We start from the raw sequence: 20,433 nt of genomic DNA, 5'->3' as shown, positions 1-20,433 counted from the left end.
CTGAAATCATCTTCCATCTTCACAGAGGTGACTGAGCTTTAACAGGGAGAATGAGGAGGTAGGTAAGGGGTGAGTAAAGTTCTATGGAATCAGAGATTCAAAAAATTATGAAATACAAAAGGAGGAATGGTCCGTGTGAAACTCATATGCTTTGCTAACTAGTGCTTGCCAAAGTGAAGCTACTAGTCTCTCACAGAGACTGCGAGACAGGAACCCAGTTTTCAGATGTAGGCTGGAAGAAATAATAAATTTTTTCGGCAGATGTAAATTGTCTCAGGCAGACATTTAGAACAGAAAGCTGGAGTTATCTTGGGGATGGAACTGTTAGAAATTCCATTAGTGCTTCTTAAAGTCTGTAGAGGCAAAAGCAGGGATCTAGTTAAGAAGAAATTTTTGGGTAGTGATTATACAAAAAAAACTTCTTTTTTTCCCCCACACCTCCTATGCACAAAATGATTGCCAGAACTGTCAAACTTAAAATAACTTATATTCAGTGAATAAAGTAATGGATTTCTCTTTTTCTTTTATTTTCAAAATCATAGACAGTCTCCCTAAGGCAAGATCCTTTACGGATCAATCAAGGAAGTTAGGTCATAGTGTATTTGCCACAGTAGATTTTATCATAGTGGAAATCTAGCATGTGAAATGATAGATTTCCCACCAATAGCAGAGGAACTGGGGAGGAAAACCGTTACGTGGCCAGTCCAAGGTTGGGAGAGCAGACATTACGCATGTTCTCATAAAGAGCGATCAGTTTTGAAGGTTCCATTCGGACTGTAATCACTAAGCCAGTAAACACAGATTTCAGTGTCATTCTCTGTAGCATAATGGCAGTGTAGACAGCAGCAAGGAACATGACGACGAAGGAAGGGACTCTGCACATAGACTTTGATTCTCTGATAAGCAGAAGAAGACTAGCCAATTTCCATTAGCCCGGAATTGTCCCATTTGTAAAGGCTGAAAAACTGAATTTTGATCCACTGGTTTTGCATCTAGTTTTTACAAATAGAGGATTTAAGAATTCTGTAAATTGATTACTTCAAACATCTTCTTAACGGTTTCACACCCTCATGCCTTCAGGTTGAATCCTCTGGGCAGACTGTGTAGACCCCACCTGTTTTATCTCTTAATGGTTCAAAAACCTTCTTAAAATATTGTCCTCATTTTAGGTTAAATTTGATATGTTGTATATTTTAAAAGATATATCATGCATATTTAATCTCTAGGAATGTGAATTCTCCATCTTTGTATAAAAAGAAAATAAATGATAATAAGTCCTAGAGGGTTAATATGACGTTAAGAACCTGCAGCAAGGAAAATTGCTCCACAAAGTTTCATGTATTACAATAAATTAGTAAGTGTGAACTTTACATCTGTCTTTATTACAAATACAATTGCCATGAAGATAAATCAATCATAATATTAACAGGAAAAATTCTAAAAATATTTATTTATTTACTTATTTTAAAGTCAGATAGAGACAGACATTTTTCATTCAGTGGTTCATTCTCCACTGAATGCCTGCAACATTCTAGACAGTTCAGTCTAGAACTCCGTCGGGATCTTCCACATGGGTGGAGGGACCCAACCACTTGAACCTTCCCCGGCTGCCTCTGAAGGTGTGCATTAACAGGAAGGTGGACACAGAAGCAGAGCTGGGACTCCAATCCAGGCACTCCAGTATGAGGTCAGGGTAATAGATATGACATAACTGTTGCATGAAACACTCCCTTCCTAACATCAATCACAGTTATTCGAAATCTGTGTCTGAAAAAACAGCACCCACATTATCCATATGCCTATTGTTATTGACTAATTTCTCTCTGTTTTGTTCAGTAAATTTCATTTTCTTTTTAAAGAATGAATTATTTATTTGAAAGGCACAGTTACAGAGCAAGGGATTCTCCCAAATGACCACGTTGGCCAGGACTGGGCCAGACCAAAGCCAGATGCCTGGAACTCCATCTGGGTCATCCATATGAGTGACAGGGGCCCAAGTATTTTGGCTGTCTTCCACTGATTTCCCAGGTACATTGGCAGGGATTTGAAGCAGAATGATACAGCTGGGACACAAACAAGAACCCATATGGGATGCTGGTGTCACGGGTTGTGGCTTAACTGGCTACACCACAGAAACTCTGGTCCCAGAAACTTTATTTTTTAGGATACTGTGTAGCATGAGAGTACTTCAAAAATCTGTGGAAAATGAAATTAAAATATAATGTCATTTAGTGTAATTTTCTATTTTATGCATAATTTTTCATAATATGCAATTTTCTATAAATTTTTTGTAAACTGTTGGCATTTGGTAGAAACTGAATAAAAATAAGTAAACTAAAAAATTCAAGTGTAAAAGCTAATAAAAATATAGGTTGAGATTTCTATGGATCTCTGTTCTCCAGGGTCCTACCACCTGAGTTCCAATTTTGTTCTCTAGTCCCATGAGATGGACAAATTTTCTAGTTTGCAACATTCTGCTGAGATGAAATGTCAGTCTCTGTGGGTTATCACATGCCTTCATGATAAAGCTACAGAGATGTGAGGTTCACCTCAATGTGCTTCCCTCTATTCTTCCAAAGAGTTTACCCCTTAAATTCAGAATCCCCAGGTGGTCTTCTATCACCCCCCAAAATATGGGGAAACTTTTTTTGTTGTTGTATATTTTTTGGATTTTTCACAGAGAAGTTTGCATATGATACAAATTGTTTGGCCATAACATGAGATAGAATTGTTCAGTACTATTGAGTCTAGAATATCCCCAGAGGTCATCCCTGTAAAATATAGCTCCACTGAACAGAAAATACATACACTGCTAGTTGACATCATTCACTCATTTATTAAAAGAAATATAGAGCCCAGTATAATAGAGTATAATAAATATTATTTAGATGTAAAGTTTAATTAAAAATACTTATTTTAACTTTGTGATTAATGCCAACTTACTAATTTCATGACTAGAATATACATAGGAAGCAGACTTGTGACTTAATGTGTGGGCTGGTGGTACAAGTCAGCTTACCATGTGTTACTGTGGAAAGGAATCTAATATTTAGCCACCCTTTCAATAAACAAAAATATGGTATCATAAGAAAGTGCAGCACTACTTTAAAAATGAATAGAAATTAATTTCCATACAACTTTCAGCATGTTCTCAAATCAACTGGTTAATTGCAGGCAGTTTTCTGTTGCAACTTCAGGAAACTTAGTTGTCCACTATTCTCTTTTAGGCAACTCTTGAAAATATATCCTTTTCAGGAAGAAATTTTTTTGAGAGCAGCCACTGTACAAAGAGAATCACACTCTTCTCTCAGATGACCAAAAGTAGCAGTTTCTCAGGTCCATGAGTATGCTGAGGTGATGGAAAAGTGCAAATTGAAAACAAGCAGCATGAAGTGTATCCCCATCCTGTGCTTTCAATATTGGGCATTGGATTTTTTCATCTCAAGAAAAGGAAATACTGAATTATTGCCACATGAATTGGAAATGGTTTGTTTTCATGGCTTTAGTGGTAAAAGGGCTCATATGTCCATGATACGAGGGAACTTTGTGGGGAGCAATCCGGACTGGACTGAGTTACTGGAATTAAGACTTATTCTATGCATCTGCTCTCCCACAATATGGCGCTGGGAGAGAAGTAAACAGCTTCCGCACAGCTGCCTCCAGTTCAACCAATAAACTGTAGGACTTGCTCCTGATTGGAGAGCAGCGTACTCGGCGTGTGGGCAGCCGAGTTGGGATTGGTGGAGGAGGACTATAAAGGAGGAGAGAGACGGCATGCACCAGGAACATCTATGGGGAACATCTGTGGGGAACATCTAGCTGAAGGAACACCTGTGCAGCCCCCAAGAAAGCCGGCCGGCGGTGTGCCGCTCCCCTGCGGAAGTGGGGAATGTGGCCAGGGGGAACTGCCCTTCCACGGAGGTGGAAGGGATAGTAGCCAACCCGGGAAGAACCAGCAGCAAACCCGGGGAGGGCCGAGCAGACAGAAAGAACAGTGCAGGGTCCTGTGTCGTTCCTCCACGAAGAGGGGGAGCGACAAACTTAAAAAAGTTCTTGCAAGGGAAGGATTGTGGCATGACAGGTTAAGCCACCACTTGTGAAACCTGTATCCCATTTGGAGTGCTTGGATGAGTCCAGCCTCCACTTCCAAGCCAGCTTCCTGTTAATGCACCTATTAAGGCAGCAGATAATGGCCAGTACTAAGTATTTGACCACCCACATGGAGACAAGGTTGAATTTCCTAATGCATCTAGTCAGCAGATAATGGTCCAAGACATTGACACCCACATGGCAGACAACAATGAATTTCCTGGCTCATTGCTTGGGCCTGGTCCAGCAGTAGCTGTTGCAAGTATTTGGGAATGAATCAGTGAATGAACAATCTCTTAATGTCTCTCCTGTCTTTCTGTCACTCTGCTTTTCAAATAAATATATATATTTAAAAATTTATGGAAAATTATAATTAAAACATGTTTATTTTATTGCAAAAATTGAAATTCACCAATTTTTCCCATAATATTCATTTTCCATGATTTTCCTGAAGACTTCTTGCATACAACATAGGGGGGATATACTGTTATGAAGAGAGAAGCTGAATGTCAGCATTTCATAGACATTGCTGGAATTATAATGAGTTTTTTTAAAGATAATTACTACTCTGTACTAAGATTATTTGTCTGATACAGTAGTATCACTAGCATTTTTTCATTTTTAATAATAGTATCAGTAATTAATAATTTTGAATTTAGAAAGAAGTATAGAGTAAGCATTCCAAACTCTTGATAGAGCCATTTCTTTATCCAGTCTCCCTCTTTGTTGCTTTATACTTTCATCTTCCATTCTCCATAAGATACACTCATACAAGGTAAAGATCCAGTTAGCTTAATGGCTAAAACCATAGGGTACATTAGGGATTAAAGTGCTGAATATTGGGGCAGGGGTTGACCCAACAGTTAAGACATCTGCTAAGATGCCAGCACCCCTATCGGAGCACACAGATGTGAGTACCAGCTCCAATCCAAATTCCAGCTTTCTCCTGGCACACACCTCGTGAGACAGCAGGTGATGGTGATGATGAGCTTCTGCCACCCATCTTGGGGAGACCAGGATTGACTTCCTGGTTTCTGACTCTAGTCTCAGTCCAGCCCCAGTCAATGCAGGCCTCTGGGGAGTGAATCAGTAGATGGGAGGTCAGTCTTACCTTTTCTCAATGTTTCTCCCTCCCACCTTGTCTAAAATAAATAAATAAACTTTTAAAAAGTATTGAATGTGAAATTAAGTATATTTTCCATTACATTTAGGCATTACTAATAAGCTTATCTTATGTTTTTTAATCCTACTGAGTCTGTTTTCTTCTTTCCCTAAAATGATATTGATTATACACAAGTGATCTGAGTGAGAGGAATATAATTTGCCATGCCAGCTGCTGTATTAATAAAGCATTACCTCATCTTTCTGGAAATAAGAACATTTACACTGATTATCAATGTTTGTGTGACCTAATTAATAAAAATATTGTTTAATGGACATTGTTATTATCGTAACTATGATAATGAGTATATTTTTCATAAAACATATTTTTCACAAACTTACTGACACTACTTTGTAAGCAGGGATTTCAATATTTTTACATCAAAATTAACATTTTTAATTCCATTTGCCATGAACTTTTTGAAGTTGCTTTATATTATTCATACTGAATATTTAATGTAAATTTTACTGAGTATAAAATAATAGGGAAAGGTATGCAAACCATTATTTTGTGTCACAATGGATTTTTATCTTATGATACATTCATAACACACCAAACTGCCACTCACACCAAAACATAGATTTTTTTTAACTTTTATTTAATGAATATAGATTTCCAAAGTACAGCTTATGGACTACATTGGCTTCCCCCCACCCCGATGACTTCCCTCCCACCCGCAACCCTCTCCTTTCCCGCTCTCTCTCCCCTTCCATTCATATCAGGATTCATTTTCAATTTTCTATATATACAGAAGATCAGTTTAGTATACATTAAGTAAAGATTTCAACAGTTTGCACCCACATAGAAACACAAAGTGAAAAGTACTGTTTGAGTACTAGTTATAGCATTAACTCACCCTGTACAGCACATTAAGGACAGAGATCCTACATGAGGAGTAAGTGCACAGTGACTCCTGTTGTTGACTTTACAAATTGACACTCTTGTTTATGGCATCAGTAATCTCCCTATGCTCCAGTCATGAGTTTCCAAGGCTATGGAAGCCTTTTGAGTTCTCCGACTCTTATCTTATTTAGACAAGGTCGTAGTCAAAGTGGAAGTTCTCTCCTCCCTTCAGAGAAAGGTACCTCCTTCTTTGAAGACCTGTTCTTTCCACTGGGATCTCACTCACAGAGATCTTTCATTTAGGTTTTGTGGGTGTGGTTTTTTTGTTTTTTTTTTTTTTTTTCACCAGAGTGTCTTGGCTTTCCATGCCTGAAATACTCTCATGGGCTTTTCAGCCAGATCCGAATGCCTTTAGGGCTGATTCTGAGGCCAGAGTACTGTTTAGGACATCTGCCATTCTACAAAACATAGATTATTGGTGCCAACTTTAAACAGTAGTTTAACCTACTGCTTACAATGACAACATTTCATATCAGTGCATCAGTTTGAGTTATATTTTCTCTGTTTCTGATCCAGCATTCTGCTAATGTGCCTGGAAAGGCAGCAAAAGGGCCCCATCACCATGGAAGACCAGGATGGAATTTTAGGTCTCTGGTTTCTGCTTGTCCCAGATCTAGCTAGTGTGGCCATTTGGGGAGTATACCAGAGGATGGGAGATTCTCTCTCTCTCTCTCTCTCTCTCTCTCTCTCTCTTTTTCTCTCTGTCTCCCTTTAAAATATATAAATATACATTTAAGAAAAAATATATATAGTAGGGGCCAGTACTGTGGCACAGTGGCCTCTTGTGATGCTGGCATCCCACATGAGTGCTGGTTCCCACTCCAATCCAACTTCCTGCTGATGTGCCTGGGAAAGCAGCAGAAGATGGCCTCTGCCATCCACGTGGGAGACCCTGGATGCTGCTCCTACCTACTGGCTTCAGCCTGACCCAGCCCCAGCTGTTGTGGCCATTAAGAGAGTAAACCAGCAGATGTCTGTCTGTCTCTCTCTCTCTCTCTCTCTCTCTCTCACACTTTGCTTTTCAAATAGATAAAAATAAGTCTTTTTTTTAAAGCTTTTGTTCATTCTTTCTATTGCCCTTTGGATGATTTGTTTTTACTACTGAGAATCATTCACAGGATTTTTTTATGAGTGTCTACATTGTGTGTTATCTTGTATGACCATGCTTACAATGTTTACATGATTTTTGGTCTCCATAATTATATTCTCTTTAAGTTCCTAAAACCAGAAGTGGCAGTCCCACATAGAAAGGTGTATGCACCTTCACATGTAGTAGGCACTGTCAGTTTTTCAAAGCCGTTGATAATGTATAATTTGATTCTTAGTTCCACAAATACAAGCTGACTCAATCACTCTACAAGGCCTTCAAGAAACCACCTTCAAATTATATTCAAGTTCATATAATTGTTCCTAATGAAGGATTGGTTTGATAAAAACCACTCCTTTTTTTAGGAAGAAGAAGAAATTTCATAATGTTAGTTTTAAATTAGATGCTCAAGGTATTTGACTTTGCAAGTGGAAATCATTCCATCTTCCTTCTCAAATCCTTCCCCATTTCTGGCACAAGAGATTCTGGGCTATTGTAGTATGTTCCTATTGCATTCCTGGAATAAGCCATTTCTCTAGGGAACCCTTATTGTTTTACTGGAGATGGGTACATAAAAGTCACAGTTTGGAACAGGTGTCACCTTTGCTGTTGAGATACCACTACTTCTTCCCTGCATTCTGAAAAGGAAGAGCCATGTTATATATGCTTGTCCACACATATTTAATTCTATCTAGATATTTTTATTTCATTTTCTTACAAAATTTGTTTTTATATTCACTCATCATACATATTTATGCACATATAGTTTATTAAAAGCTGTACATTCATCCCAACACATAAAATTCCTAACATATTCCTTTTCTAACTCCCTTTTTATACAAGGGAACTTCAGAAAGTTCATGAAAAGCTCTGTATGGATTTTAAACTTTGTCACAAAATAGCCTTATATTTTAATTCCATTTCCCATGAACTTTTTGGAGTTCTGTCCTATTTGTAACTCACTTTGCTGCCTATATCATTGCTAATACAACCATTGCCTTCCCATGAAGATCCATCTCCCTCCACTGCCACTTCTAAAGGGATTCCCTCCTCATCCTACATAGGTGTGACCTCATGCTGGGCTAGAGCATCCTCTTGTACCCTGTGTAGACGTCTAGTTTGTTCTGTCCCCATAGAGACCTTAGCATTAAATAGCTCCTAAATGGTTGTGCTTGAAAGGAAGAACAAGGTAAGGGAAAGAAGAAAAGGTAACTTTTAACGTAATATACAATTGAATTACCATCTCTCCCTCCCTCCCTCCCTTTCTCTTTCCCTCCCTCCTTCTCTCTCTCTTTCTTCTTTCAAAGGCAGAGAGAAACAGAAATCTACCATCTATGGGTTCAATCTCCAAGTCTACAACAGCCAGAATTGGGCCAGGAATACAGGAGCCCAATTTTCGAACTCCATCCAGATCTCTCATGTGGGTGTCAGTACTCAAGTACTTTAGTCATTATCTGCTACTCCCAGGTATATCTTATAGGAAGCTGGTATCAGAAGGAGAGCCAAGTTTAAATATAATTTTAATACAACACAAACTTGTTCTTCTAATGCTCCATAAATGAGTAATAGCAATCATTTTAACCCTAGCCAAATAGATAGTAAGTCAATTGTTGAAAATTTTGGTTTCTTTAATTGAGGTTGAGAATCTTTTTATGTTGGTCATGTTTTTTTTTTCATAAGGAGTTACTTTATATCATTTTTCTAATGTACTTTTGATGAAATACAATTTATTTATTTTATTGGAAAATCAGAGATACACAGAGAGAGGAGAGGCAGAGAGTGAGGTCCTCCATCCTCTGGTTCACTCTCCAATTGGCTGCAATGGCCAGAGCTGGGCCAATCCGAAGCCATGATCCAGGGGCTTCCTCCAGGTCTTCCACGCGGGTGCAGGGACACAAGGACATGGGCTATCTTCTACTGTTTTTCCAGGCCATAGCAGAGACCTGGGTCAGAAGTGGAGCAGTTGAGTCTTGAACCAGTGCCCATACGGGATGCCGGCACTGTAGGCGGCGGCTTCACATGCTATGCCACAGTGTTGGTCCCTAGTATTGATCTTTAATATTTCTTATAAGGTATTTTGATTTTAAGCCAGCTACATATTTATCTTGAATCCATATCACCACATAACACAACGCTAAATATTCATTTATTAGTAACTTCCATTTTACTATTTACCTGAAAATAACTGTCTAAGCTAAGCTTCAGGATGTTTGAGGACATTTAGAGACTTGAAAATGTGTGGATATGTCAATATGTCTGTGTGTATATATTTTTCTTCAGTGGGGTCTAAAATTTCCATGAGAACATAGCAAGTATTTGTCATAAAATCAGAGATTTATGCTAACTCTTAACAATATGCAATGGATGGATTATCTTAGAGACTATAATAAACCCTTTTAAATTGTTCCTATTACTTCTATTAGGATATTCATATTTGAACTCAAGTCTTCATAGCACACAAACCAACATAAGTAATTTTTCAGTATTCACTTATAAGAAATACACTGCTATGATGCTAAATGGATGATAATAAAAATTCCTCTTACTAGCTGGCGCCGTGGCTCACTTGGCTAATCCTCCACCTGCGGCACTGGTACCCCAGGTTCTAGTCCCAGTTGCTCCTCTTCCAGTCCAGCTCTCTGCTGTGGCCCGGGAGGGTGGAGGATGGCCCAGGTGCTTGGGTCCCTGCACCCGCATGGGAGACCAGGAGGAAGCACCTGGCTCCTGGCTTTGGATCACCGCAGTGGCCATTGGGGAGTGAACCAACGGAAGGAAGACCTTTCTCTTTCTCTCTCTCTCACTGTCTATAACTGTACCTGTCAAATAAAAAAAAAATCCTCTTACTTAAAGTAATGATTAGGTTGTATAGGAAGACTTTATTTAAATTAATTGCAAAAATACCTACTCTCCTTTTGGACCTGTTATAAATGCTCCCCAAGCTGAACATAATTTTATCAAAACAAATTTTTCAGGTTTGGAAATACGCATTAAAATACCTACTCCATTGTTTAAACAAAAATTTTATTTTTACTGTGGCTAGAGTTTTATAGCAAAGTAGTAAAACTTAACCATTTTTAAATTAACATAACAAATTAATCTAATAAATATATATAAGATATGAAGTGAATATCCCTAAAAGATGGTACAGTAACTATCTTGGGAGATTCTAAGAGTACGTCCATTGGTAATTGACTTTGTGAACTCTGAATTATCTGGAGTAGATTATAATACAATACAATTACTAGTATATCTATTATTCTTCAATATATAAATATATAAGTATATAATAATAGAAATATGTATCTATATTTGGTCATTTTTCCCTATGGTTGGGACATATAACAAACATTATAAACATTGTAATTATAGTGTTGGCCCTGTTTGAATGAATGCTAGATTCATACAGCCTTAAAATCATTTAAAGTTTAAAACTGTGGAATCCACAGTTCTATATTAAATGCATCCTTTATATATTTATTCATGGAAAATTTATAGAGCATATTTTATGCTGGAAATTAGGGATTTGATAAATGTTATCCTCACATAGGAGATCCCATGAAGTTGAGTGTGAGTGTAGTATGGACATTAAAACAATGAAGGATTGATAAAGGGGGATTAGAATTAAATATTTGGTCAGGCACAGAATCCAGAATCCAAAATGCACACCACTGACAATATTTCTTTTTCTCTTTTTTAAGATTTATTTAGCCGGCTCTGCGGCTCAATAGGCTAATCCTCCACCTGTGGCACCGGAACCCCAGGGTTCTAGTCCCGGTATGGGCGCCAGATTCTGTCCAGGTTGATCCTCTTCCAGTCCAGCTCTCTGCTGTGGCCTGGGAGTGCAGTGGAGGAGGGCCCAAGTCCTTGAGCCCTGCACATGGATGGGAGACCAGGAGGAAGCACCTGGCTCCTGGCTTTGGATCAGCGCAGAGCGCCAGCCGCAGCAGCGGCCATTGGGGGGGTGAACCAACAGAAACGGAAGGCCTTTCTCTCTGTCTCTCTCTCACTGTTTAACTCTGCCTATCAAAAAAAAAAAAATATTTATTTATTTGAAAGGCAGAGGTACAGAGAGAGATGGAGAGTGATCATTCCCCAAATGCCACCATGGCCAGGGCTGGGCCAAGCTAAAGCCAGGAGCCAGGAGCTTCCTCTAGGTTTCCCATGTAGCTACAGGGGCCCAAGTACTTGGGCCAGCCTTCATTGCTTTCCCAGGTGCGTTTTCAGGGAGCTGGATTGGAAGCAGAATAGCTGGGACTCAAATGAGTGCCCACAGGGGATGTTGGTGTCTCAGGCAGCACGCTGACAACATTTATTTTAGCTTTGTTAATACTCTTTTAGTATAAAATTCCCCCTATTAATATATTCTAGTGCCGGCGCCGTGGCTCACTAGGCTAAACCTCCGCCTTGCGGTGCCGGCACACCGGGTTCTAGTCCCGGTCGGGGCGCCGGATTCTGTCCTGGTTCCCCCTCTTCCAGGCCAGTTCTCTGCTGTGGCCCGGGAGTGCAGTGGAGGATGCCCAGGTGCTTGGGCCCTGTGCCCCATGGGAGACCAGGAAAAGCACCTGACTCCTGGCTCCTGCCATCGGATCAGCGCGGTGCGCCGGCCGCAGCGCGCCGGCCGCGGCGGCCATTGGAGGGTGAACCAACGGCAAAGGAAGACCTTTCTCTCTGTCTCTCTCTCTCACTGTCCACTCTGCCTGTCAAAAATTTTTTTAAAAAAATATCTTCTAGTAAGTTTTGGAACATTTAACTCATGTTTCAGTGTCACCATTATGTCCTTATGGAAAAATAAAAGACAAGAGAATAAAATTACTGAGTTGGGGACTGGAGTGCACAGCAAGAACACCAGACTAAGACAGCCACTGTGTCGGCTTTGTTTCTACCTTCCTTTCAGTTGATTTCTACCAAGTTCAAATTCTAGCACTGGAGCTACCAGCTATATAACAAACATAGAGAGAGAGAGAGAGAGAGAGAGAGAGGAAGAGAGAGAGGGAGAGAGGGAGAGAGAGGGTCTGCATTTTAGACTTGAGTGCTGCCATACATAAAATTGGTATGATAATGTCTACTTTTAGAATTTTTAACAGAATTAATGGATAATTGCAAAAAAAAATCTGACTTACCAGTGTCTGCTTATAAAGCAAGTAAATGGTGACAATATGCCCATCCTTGAAGTTGATTTTGAGCTGAAAGCACTTGAACTATGGCATATGCCAAAAGAGCCCACTGCCCCTCCTGCACAGGAGGACGGAGGCGCCTGTCAGCAGAGGTTACAGGAAAGTCTCCTGGGAAAGATGCCTTCCTAGACTAGGACATAATAAACATTCATGTCTCTAGGGATAGGAAGATGAAGTGGAAAATAAAAACCCTGTACAAACAGAGCTTTCAAAATAATTTGGTGTCTTTTATAGCTTGCCAATACATTTTAGTTACTTCACAATTGCCACCCTTTGGGTTTTGCCACTTACTGAGTTTTCGCTTTGTGATGGGGACTTCCATGTACATATAAAAATCTGCATGCTTTTTCCATCTACTTCATGGCAATTTGATTTTCAGGTCCAACTGGAGGCCCTAAGAAGGTAAGTTCTGTCTGCCTTATATAGGCATCCACTGGACACTTTAATAACTTGAAGATAGTTCCAATACTCTAAGGCCAGAATGGTTGGATGCTGAGTTTCCCATACGTCTGCACCACCTTTCACATACAATATAAATTCCAAACACCAAATGCAATATGGGTCTGTTATAGCTCACTCAAACCTGAAACAGCCTGAGTAACTCACGTTTTTACAGTGTACTCTATACAAATCATCCCTGACCAATCATCGCACAGTACTATTTTAGTTGAGCTTGTACCCAGACCAGAAAATTAGTATATACTTAATTAAATGTTTGGTGATGTTGGCCAGATATAGCAGCCAGTATAAAAGATTAATCAGTGCTGAAATCTTTAATTATTCTATCTGGGAATGGCAAACGTTCACTTGTGTCACATGTCTGGTTTAACAACATAGACATGGATTACATTCTTCAAGAAAATGCAAATGTATACAGCAGAAACATCAAAATTATTTCAGAAATAAGTAACTCAAAAAGCCAGTACCCACAGCATTGCTAAAGCAAAACAAACAACAACAACAAAAAAAGGTCAGCACATTGACTTGAACTGGGCACCCTGTTAACATCATAATTGAAAACAGATGCATTAATTAGAAAGCGGCTTTTGGTTTCTGGTTCCTGAACATTAATGCAATTGCCCAGTTGTGAAGTCATGCTAATGACTCAACATGAATTTTTAGTACCACTGACATACATTTAGTTAATGATAGGTTATAAATCACTTTGCTACCTGAAATGTAAGATCATATCTAGATAATGTTAATGAATCAGATGCTACATTGCAGATGAATACTGATAATCATCAGAGACTATTAAAATGACTGATGATGGCTGCAATTTGTTTCAATGGACAAACCTGGATTTAAAACCTGGCTAACTAGCATTTACTAGCTAGCAGCAGCTGGTTTTATTTCTTTGAAATTCAGGTGCTTTTCTTTTTTCCCCCATAAAATGAGGAATATTACTTCTCACAGATTACCTCTCATATAGAACAAATTATAATCACATTTGTGAAAAGCACTTTGTATATGGCAGGGCAAGATATTTTGCATGATTATGTGATCTCTTTTATAATATCATTAGATTTAAAACATGCAATTAGCACAAAATCATAAAAAAAGATTTTGAGGGACTGTCACTCTGGGGCAACCCATTAAGCAACCATCCATGGGGCCGGTATCCCACATGGGCACCCATTTGTGTCTGGGCTGCTCCACTTCTGATCCAATTCCATACTAATGTGCCTGGGAAAGCAGTGGGAGATGGCCCAAGGGCTTGGTCCCCTGCACCCATGTGGGAGACCTGGATGAATCTCCTGCCTCCTAGGTTTGGCCGGGCCCAGCCCAGCCCTGGTTGTTGTGGTCATTTTAGGCTGTGAACCAGTGGATGGAAGATCTGTCTCTGTCTCTCCCTCTCTTTCTCACTCTCTGCTTCTGATTTTCAAATACATAAATAAATCTTTTAAAAAATATTTTGTAATAAATCCATGGAAATATTTAATAGGAAGGAGAAAAGCCAGTTAAAGAAAAAATGCTGATTTATTTATGTAATTTAAATCCTGTATGTTAATTTATTCAGTGATACTATGTTGCCACATATTATAAAGTTATTTCAAATCTATTTTAGTAATGCTTAAAAATTCAAATATTAATTAATTTTACAATTAAAAACTAGGTAGTTTAAATCACAATAAATGTTTAAGGAGAGAAATATTGTATAATTCAAAATCCAAAATGCTGGAGCTAACTTTGTGGCACAGAGGGTTAAGCTGCTGCTTGCAATGCCAGCATCCCATATTGAAGAACCCGTTTGAGTCCCAGCTTCTCTGCTAAAATGCAGCTTCCTGCTAACGAGCCTGGGAAGACAGCAGATAATGGCTCAAGTGCTTGGGCCCCTGCCACCCATATGACACACCAGGATTGAGTTCCTGGCTCCTGGGTTTAACCTGGTACAGTCCTAGTTGCTGTGGCCCTTTGAGGAAGCAACCAGTGGATGGGAGATCTCTCCTTCTATCTTACTCTCTTATCTCTCTGTTTCTCTCTCTTTCTCTGTCACTATAGCTTTTGATTAAATAAATAAAACTTAAAAAAAAATCAGGATGCCTTCTGGTTTCTTCCTTAGTGACCTTTGTTGAGGATATTCTTTATGCCAAGTTATGCCAGCTTTTAATAGAGGTATCTTTTAAAATCATTGCTATGGCCGGCGCCGCAGCTCACTAGGCTAATCCTCCGCCTTATGGCGCCGGCACACCGGGTTCTAGTCCCGGTCGGGGCGCCAGATTCTGTCCCAGTTGCCCCTCTTCCAGGCCAGCTCTCTGCTCTGGCCAGGGAGTGCAGTGGAGGATGGCCCAAGTGCTTGGGCCCTGCACCCCATGGGAGACCAGGAGAAGTACCTGGCTCCTGCTATCGGATCAGCGAGGTGCGCCAGCCGCAGCGCGCTGGCTGCGGCGGCCATTGGAGGGTGAACCAACAGCAAAGGAAGACCTTTCTCTCTGTCTCTCTCTCTCTCACTGTCCACTCTGCCTGTCAAAAAAAAAAAAAAAATCATTGCTATGGTATCCTGCCAGTTCATAGATGAAACAATTGAGGATCAAAAAAACTGCACATAGCTTAAAGCAACATGATTAATGTTTGAGAAAACTGGCATTTTACCCATTTTTTAAGCTTTATTCATTTGAAAGGCAGAGTTACAGAGAGGCAGAGAGAGAGAGAGAGAGATCTTCCATTTGCTGTTTCATTCCTCAAATGGCCGTAATGGCTAGAGCTGCGTCGATCTGAAGCCAGGAGCCAGGAGTTTCTTCCGTGTCTCCCAAATGGGTGCAGGGGCCCAAGGACTTGGGCCATCTTCCACTGCTTTCCCAGGCCATAGCAGAGAGCTGGATCAGAAGTGGAGCAGCTGGGACTCAAACCAGCGCCTGTGTGAGATGCCGGCACTACAGGCGGTGGCTTTACCTGCTTTGCCACAGCATCGGCCACTTTACACAGTCTTAAAAATAAATCCACAGCCAATACTTTTCCCCTTTGCACTATATATGCCAACTAACGTTACAATTACCTATTTATGTGCTGTAGGGACAAAATTCATGGACATAGAAAAGATATATATATATATATATCAGATTATTTCTTTTAATAATGCATTTTGTAGCCACTCTGCATGTGTCCAATCTTTTGGTTATTTGAAAAACAATCTTGAGATAATTATTTATCATATATGTACTTCATTTCCTGTGAATATTAAAAATGTTTCCACATAAAAGTATTTAAAAAGAACATAGTACTAAGTAAAATTTGGGAAGTATTAGCTATTATTGTCAGTCAGTTAGTTTCTGGTACTATCCAGATCAAATCTGTTCTAGATATTTCTATGCCAAAATAAAACAGAATTTTTGATGAAAAAACATAATTGATAATTCATAATTTAGTAATAATTCATACAAATTTAAATCTGCTATCTTGTTTATAACTTTTGAATGACTTACTATGTAAGTTAGCTACAATGTCATTTTTATGCATCCAGAAATCACGGGGAAAAATGCAAACCTCTCAACTGCTTAGCTTTGCCTGTGAGACATATGGGCAGAGCATGACCACCACACAAAGAATGGTCCATTATAAATGCAGGTGAATGGATCATTCAACTGTCACAACAAAATCATAATAAACACACTTGATGGTCAATTAGAATAAAGCGTCTTATCAAAATCTTTTGAAGTAACAGCAATTACGTATATTTTTAAAGATTTATTTATTTAAAAGGCAAAATGAGAGGGAGGGGGAGAGAGAAAGAAAGAAAGAGAGAGAGAGAGAGAGAGAGAGAGAGAGAGAGAGAAGCATCCATCTGCTGGTTCATTACCTAAATGAATGCAATCTAAATGGCCAGGGCCGAACCATGTTGAAGTCAGGAGCCTGGAATCGGTCTAGGTCTCCTGCATGGGTGCCGGGAGCCCAAGCACTTGGGCCACCTTCTGCTGCTTTCCCAGACACATGAGCAGGGAGATGGATGGAGAGCAGAGCAGCCAGGACTCCTGGCACTTCGCTATGTGATGCTGTGCAAGCATCGGCTTAACCTGCTGCACCACAAAAGTAATCCCTAGTTGTGACTAGTTTTAGCAGACTGTAATACAGCGGGTTTTCGATCAATGATCTCTAATTTTTACTATGGCCTTACATAAGAGAAATGGGCATTCCAGTTTGACAGATAAGGAAATCATTTTAAATGATTTGGAAACATGTGTAGCACACGGTTTGATAATAAAACTTTATAAAGTGACCCAGCTTTAAATTCTCTTTTACTGTTTTCCTTCTATAACTGTTTAATGCATAACTATTTATCGAATTTTTGTGATCTGTGAAATGTTGCTGTATTATGTTATATATAGTGTTCATAAGACCTTTAACTTATTACTAGACATATGGCAAACATTCATACATTTTTGCTTTTATTAAAATTAAGGTAGTATATAAATCCATATTAAAATAAATAGTTGTTTGACTCTAAAGAGCACTGGCATTTATTACCATGTATATATACTCTTCAAAAATGTTGGAACTAAACATTTGTTCAACCATTTCTTAATTAAGATCAATTCCCTATATATGAATTCACTAATGTCTCTATACATTTGTATCTTCAGTATAAATTAACTAATCTGATAAACAGATATTGTAATTCCTCTAATATTTCCCACTGCAATATCAAAGCTTAGATAGGAGTCAAGGGGATGGTCTTGATTCAGTTCACACATGGACAGCAGGTGTCCACAGACTACTTATGTTTTTCTTCTTAGAATGTAAATGGCTGGAGAAAGAGCTTACATTACAATTTTTGACATACTGTGAAGCACTCTTATGCAATACGTAGACTATTACCCACAGGAGATTAATAAGTTATAACACCAAATCAAGAGTGAAATATTCATTTTCACACAAAAAGCATACCACCATATTTATCATGGAAAACTGAAAGATTTACTCTGTGTAGAAGCAATTCACATTTTTAGCCATACATACCCATATACCACACTCACAAACTTTAACAATTATTTTCAAACACACATTTTGATAGAAAAATTATTAAAAATCAAAACTAGAAATGTCAATTTGAATTGTTTTGTTTACTATTAATGAATTATTAACATTGTCTCAAATGAATTCAAATCATAAGGATGTTATGCAAGATGTGACTGAACTGTCCACCTTGGGACACTGCAGTTCATGGTGCATCATGTTAGAATCGACCACGAGGGTAAGTATTGTGGCTCAGCAGGTTAACCCCTCATGTGCAATACTAGCATCCCATATCGGAGTGCTAGTTCCTACTGGCTGCTCCACTTCGGACCCAGCATCCAATTAAAGCTCCTGGGAAGAAAGCAGAGGATGACCCAAGTATTTGGACCCCAGCCACCCACATGGGAGACGGATTTGGAGTTCCTGGTGCAGCTCTGTCTCTTGCAGCTATCTGGGAAGTGAACCAGTGGATGGAGGATCTTTTTCTCTCTGCCTCTTTTTCTGTCTGTTGTCCTACATTTCAATAGATAGATAGATAGACAGACAGACAGTGGGATAGAAATAATAAAGATATAAATGGGGAAAATGCTTAATCCTACCCCAGAATTTAAAAGATTTAATTTTTGAAAAAGCTAATTTTTAAGTTTTAAGTTTTTCCAAATATTATTTCAAATCATTTTGGAAAAATTATGTGCACACATATAACACTGGATGAAATTTTAATATTGTTGGTGAACCAATGAATTCTGATCATGGAGATAACAGAGAAATATTTATTTCTTAAATTTGATAGCTGTGGAAGATAGATCTTGAAAGTCAGTTAACAAATTGAATCAGTCAGAAAACAGTATGTAAAAATTTACTAGAGTGATTTTTTTCATGAATAGACAAAATATTCAACATATTGTAGTAATAGCTTCAAAGTTCCCAATTAACCTTCCACCTTAAACTCTAAACAGGAGTTTACATTCTGATACTGCATATTCTATTCTCCCCATACTAGCATAATAAAGATCTGAACCACTCAGCTATATGGCCATATTTTTAATTGGATTTATTATAACCTTAACTACTTGAAATTTCTTAAGTTATTAACATTCAATAGAACCAGTATTTTATGAAAGCTTCCCACTGACAAAGAGATGTGCTATGCTTGGTATTCTTTATTCTTGTCTCTAGATTGATTCCATTTTTTTCACATTGCTGCTCAAGGGACTGGCCAGAATTACATGACACAACTCTTTGCCCTCTTACTTTAAGTTAGCCAAGGATTGGTACCCATAGGAATTTAAAGAACGAGAGAGAAATCCAGTCCTTATTACTACTCTCCCCCTGCAAGATCACTGCAACTGTGTTTCAACATCAAAGACCTAACCTCCTATCAGGTAGCCCTCTTCTACAGTTTCTTTTTCAGAGTTATCATAATCATCCTTCTCCTTCCCCTTTTGGATCTATGAGTAGTAACTACTATCCACTCTTCTTAGACCTAGAATATCACTTTGTGTTTTAGACCTGCGCAGACATGGGCAAACAGTCGCCTTCTGTTGAGGGATCCCTTCCCTGATGGTCCATAGGTAACCACAGGAAAAACACACTGAGATGTGGAAACTGAGATGATGGGATTAAAATATTCATATGTCTGATATATTTAAGGATTCCATGTGCAATCGTTTCCTGATAGAAGTAGGATCCTGATAATCTCTGCCACATTGCTGCATCCCAATTAGTCAAACTATCAGACTTTTGGCTTTGAATAAAACACACATTGGTATTTGGATATCAGTTGGCTATGATCCTCAGGCACCACGGGTTGCAAATTAGTTTCTTCTGCTGTTGCTGCTTAAAATTTCTTTCCTAATATCTTACACTCTGCCCCAAGATTAAATACGAATCTTCAGTTAATATGTTAAGACTTTGATCTATGTATGTAGCCTCTTTCCATTTCACTGAAAATATACTCTTAGCTTTCTTGTCTTTCAAAAGTCACCATATTGTTTTCCAAAGCATGCTGCACAGATGTTTTTCTCTGTATCTCGATTGTCTCTGACCTTTGTATACATCCTAGCTATCTTGACATTATTTCCTGGAGCTCAACAGCCCAGCTCTTGTCAGTGCCACTCCTAGCACACTTCCTTTGGTCTCCTAACAATGTGAAATTGAGCATAGCAACTACAACATGTGTTTTCACATGTCTGTAAGTGGATAATGTATTATAAAAACAATCAACTTATTTTAAAAGAATTTATTTTAATTTTTATTTGAAAAGCAAAGAGACAGAGGAGGGAAGAGAAATGGAGAGAGATCTTCCATCCATTTTTTTTCACTCCATAAATCCCTGCAATAGTCAGGGCCACACTAGGCTGAAGCCAGAATCCCTGACCTCAATCTGGGTCTCTCACATGGGTGGCAGTAACCTAAATAACTCCCATGGTACGCATTAGCAGGAAGTTTGATCACAAGCAGAGTAGTAAGGATGCAAACCAGTTATTCTGACATTGGATCTGGTTGTCCCAAGCTATTATCTCACATACCTGCCCTAAAAAAACATTCAATCTGTAAAAGCACAG

The sequence above is a fragment of the Oryctolagus cuniculus genome, chromosome 20 (genome assembly GCF_051225735.1).
Source record: "Oryctolagus cuniculus isolate XC-2025 breed Fujian yellow rabbit chromosome 20, ASM5122573v1, whole genome shotgun sequence".
Lineage (NCBI taxonomy): Eukaryota > Metazoa > Chordata > Mammalia > Lagomorpha > Leporidae > Oryctolagus > Oryctolagus cuniculus.
This window is presented reverse-complemented; position numbering follows the sequence as displayed.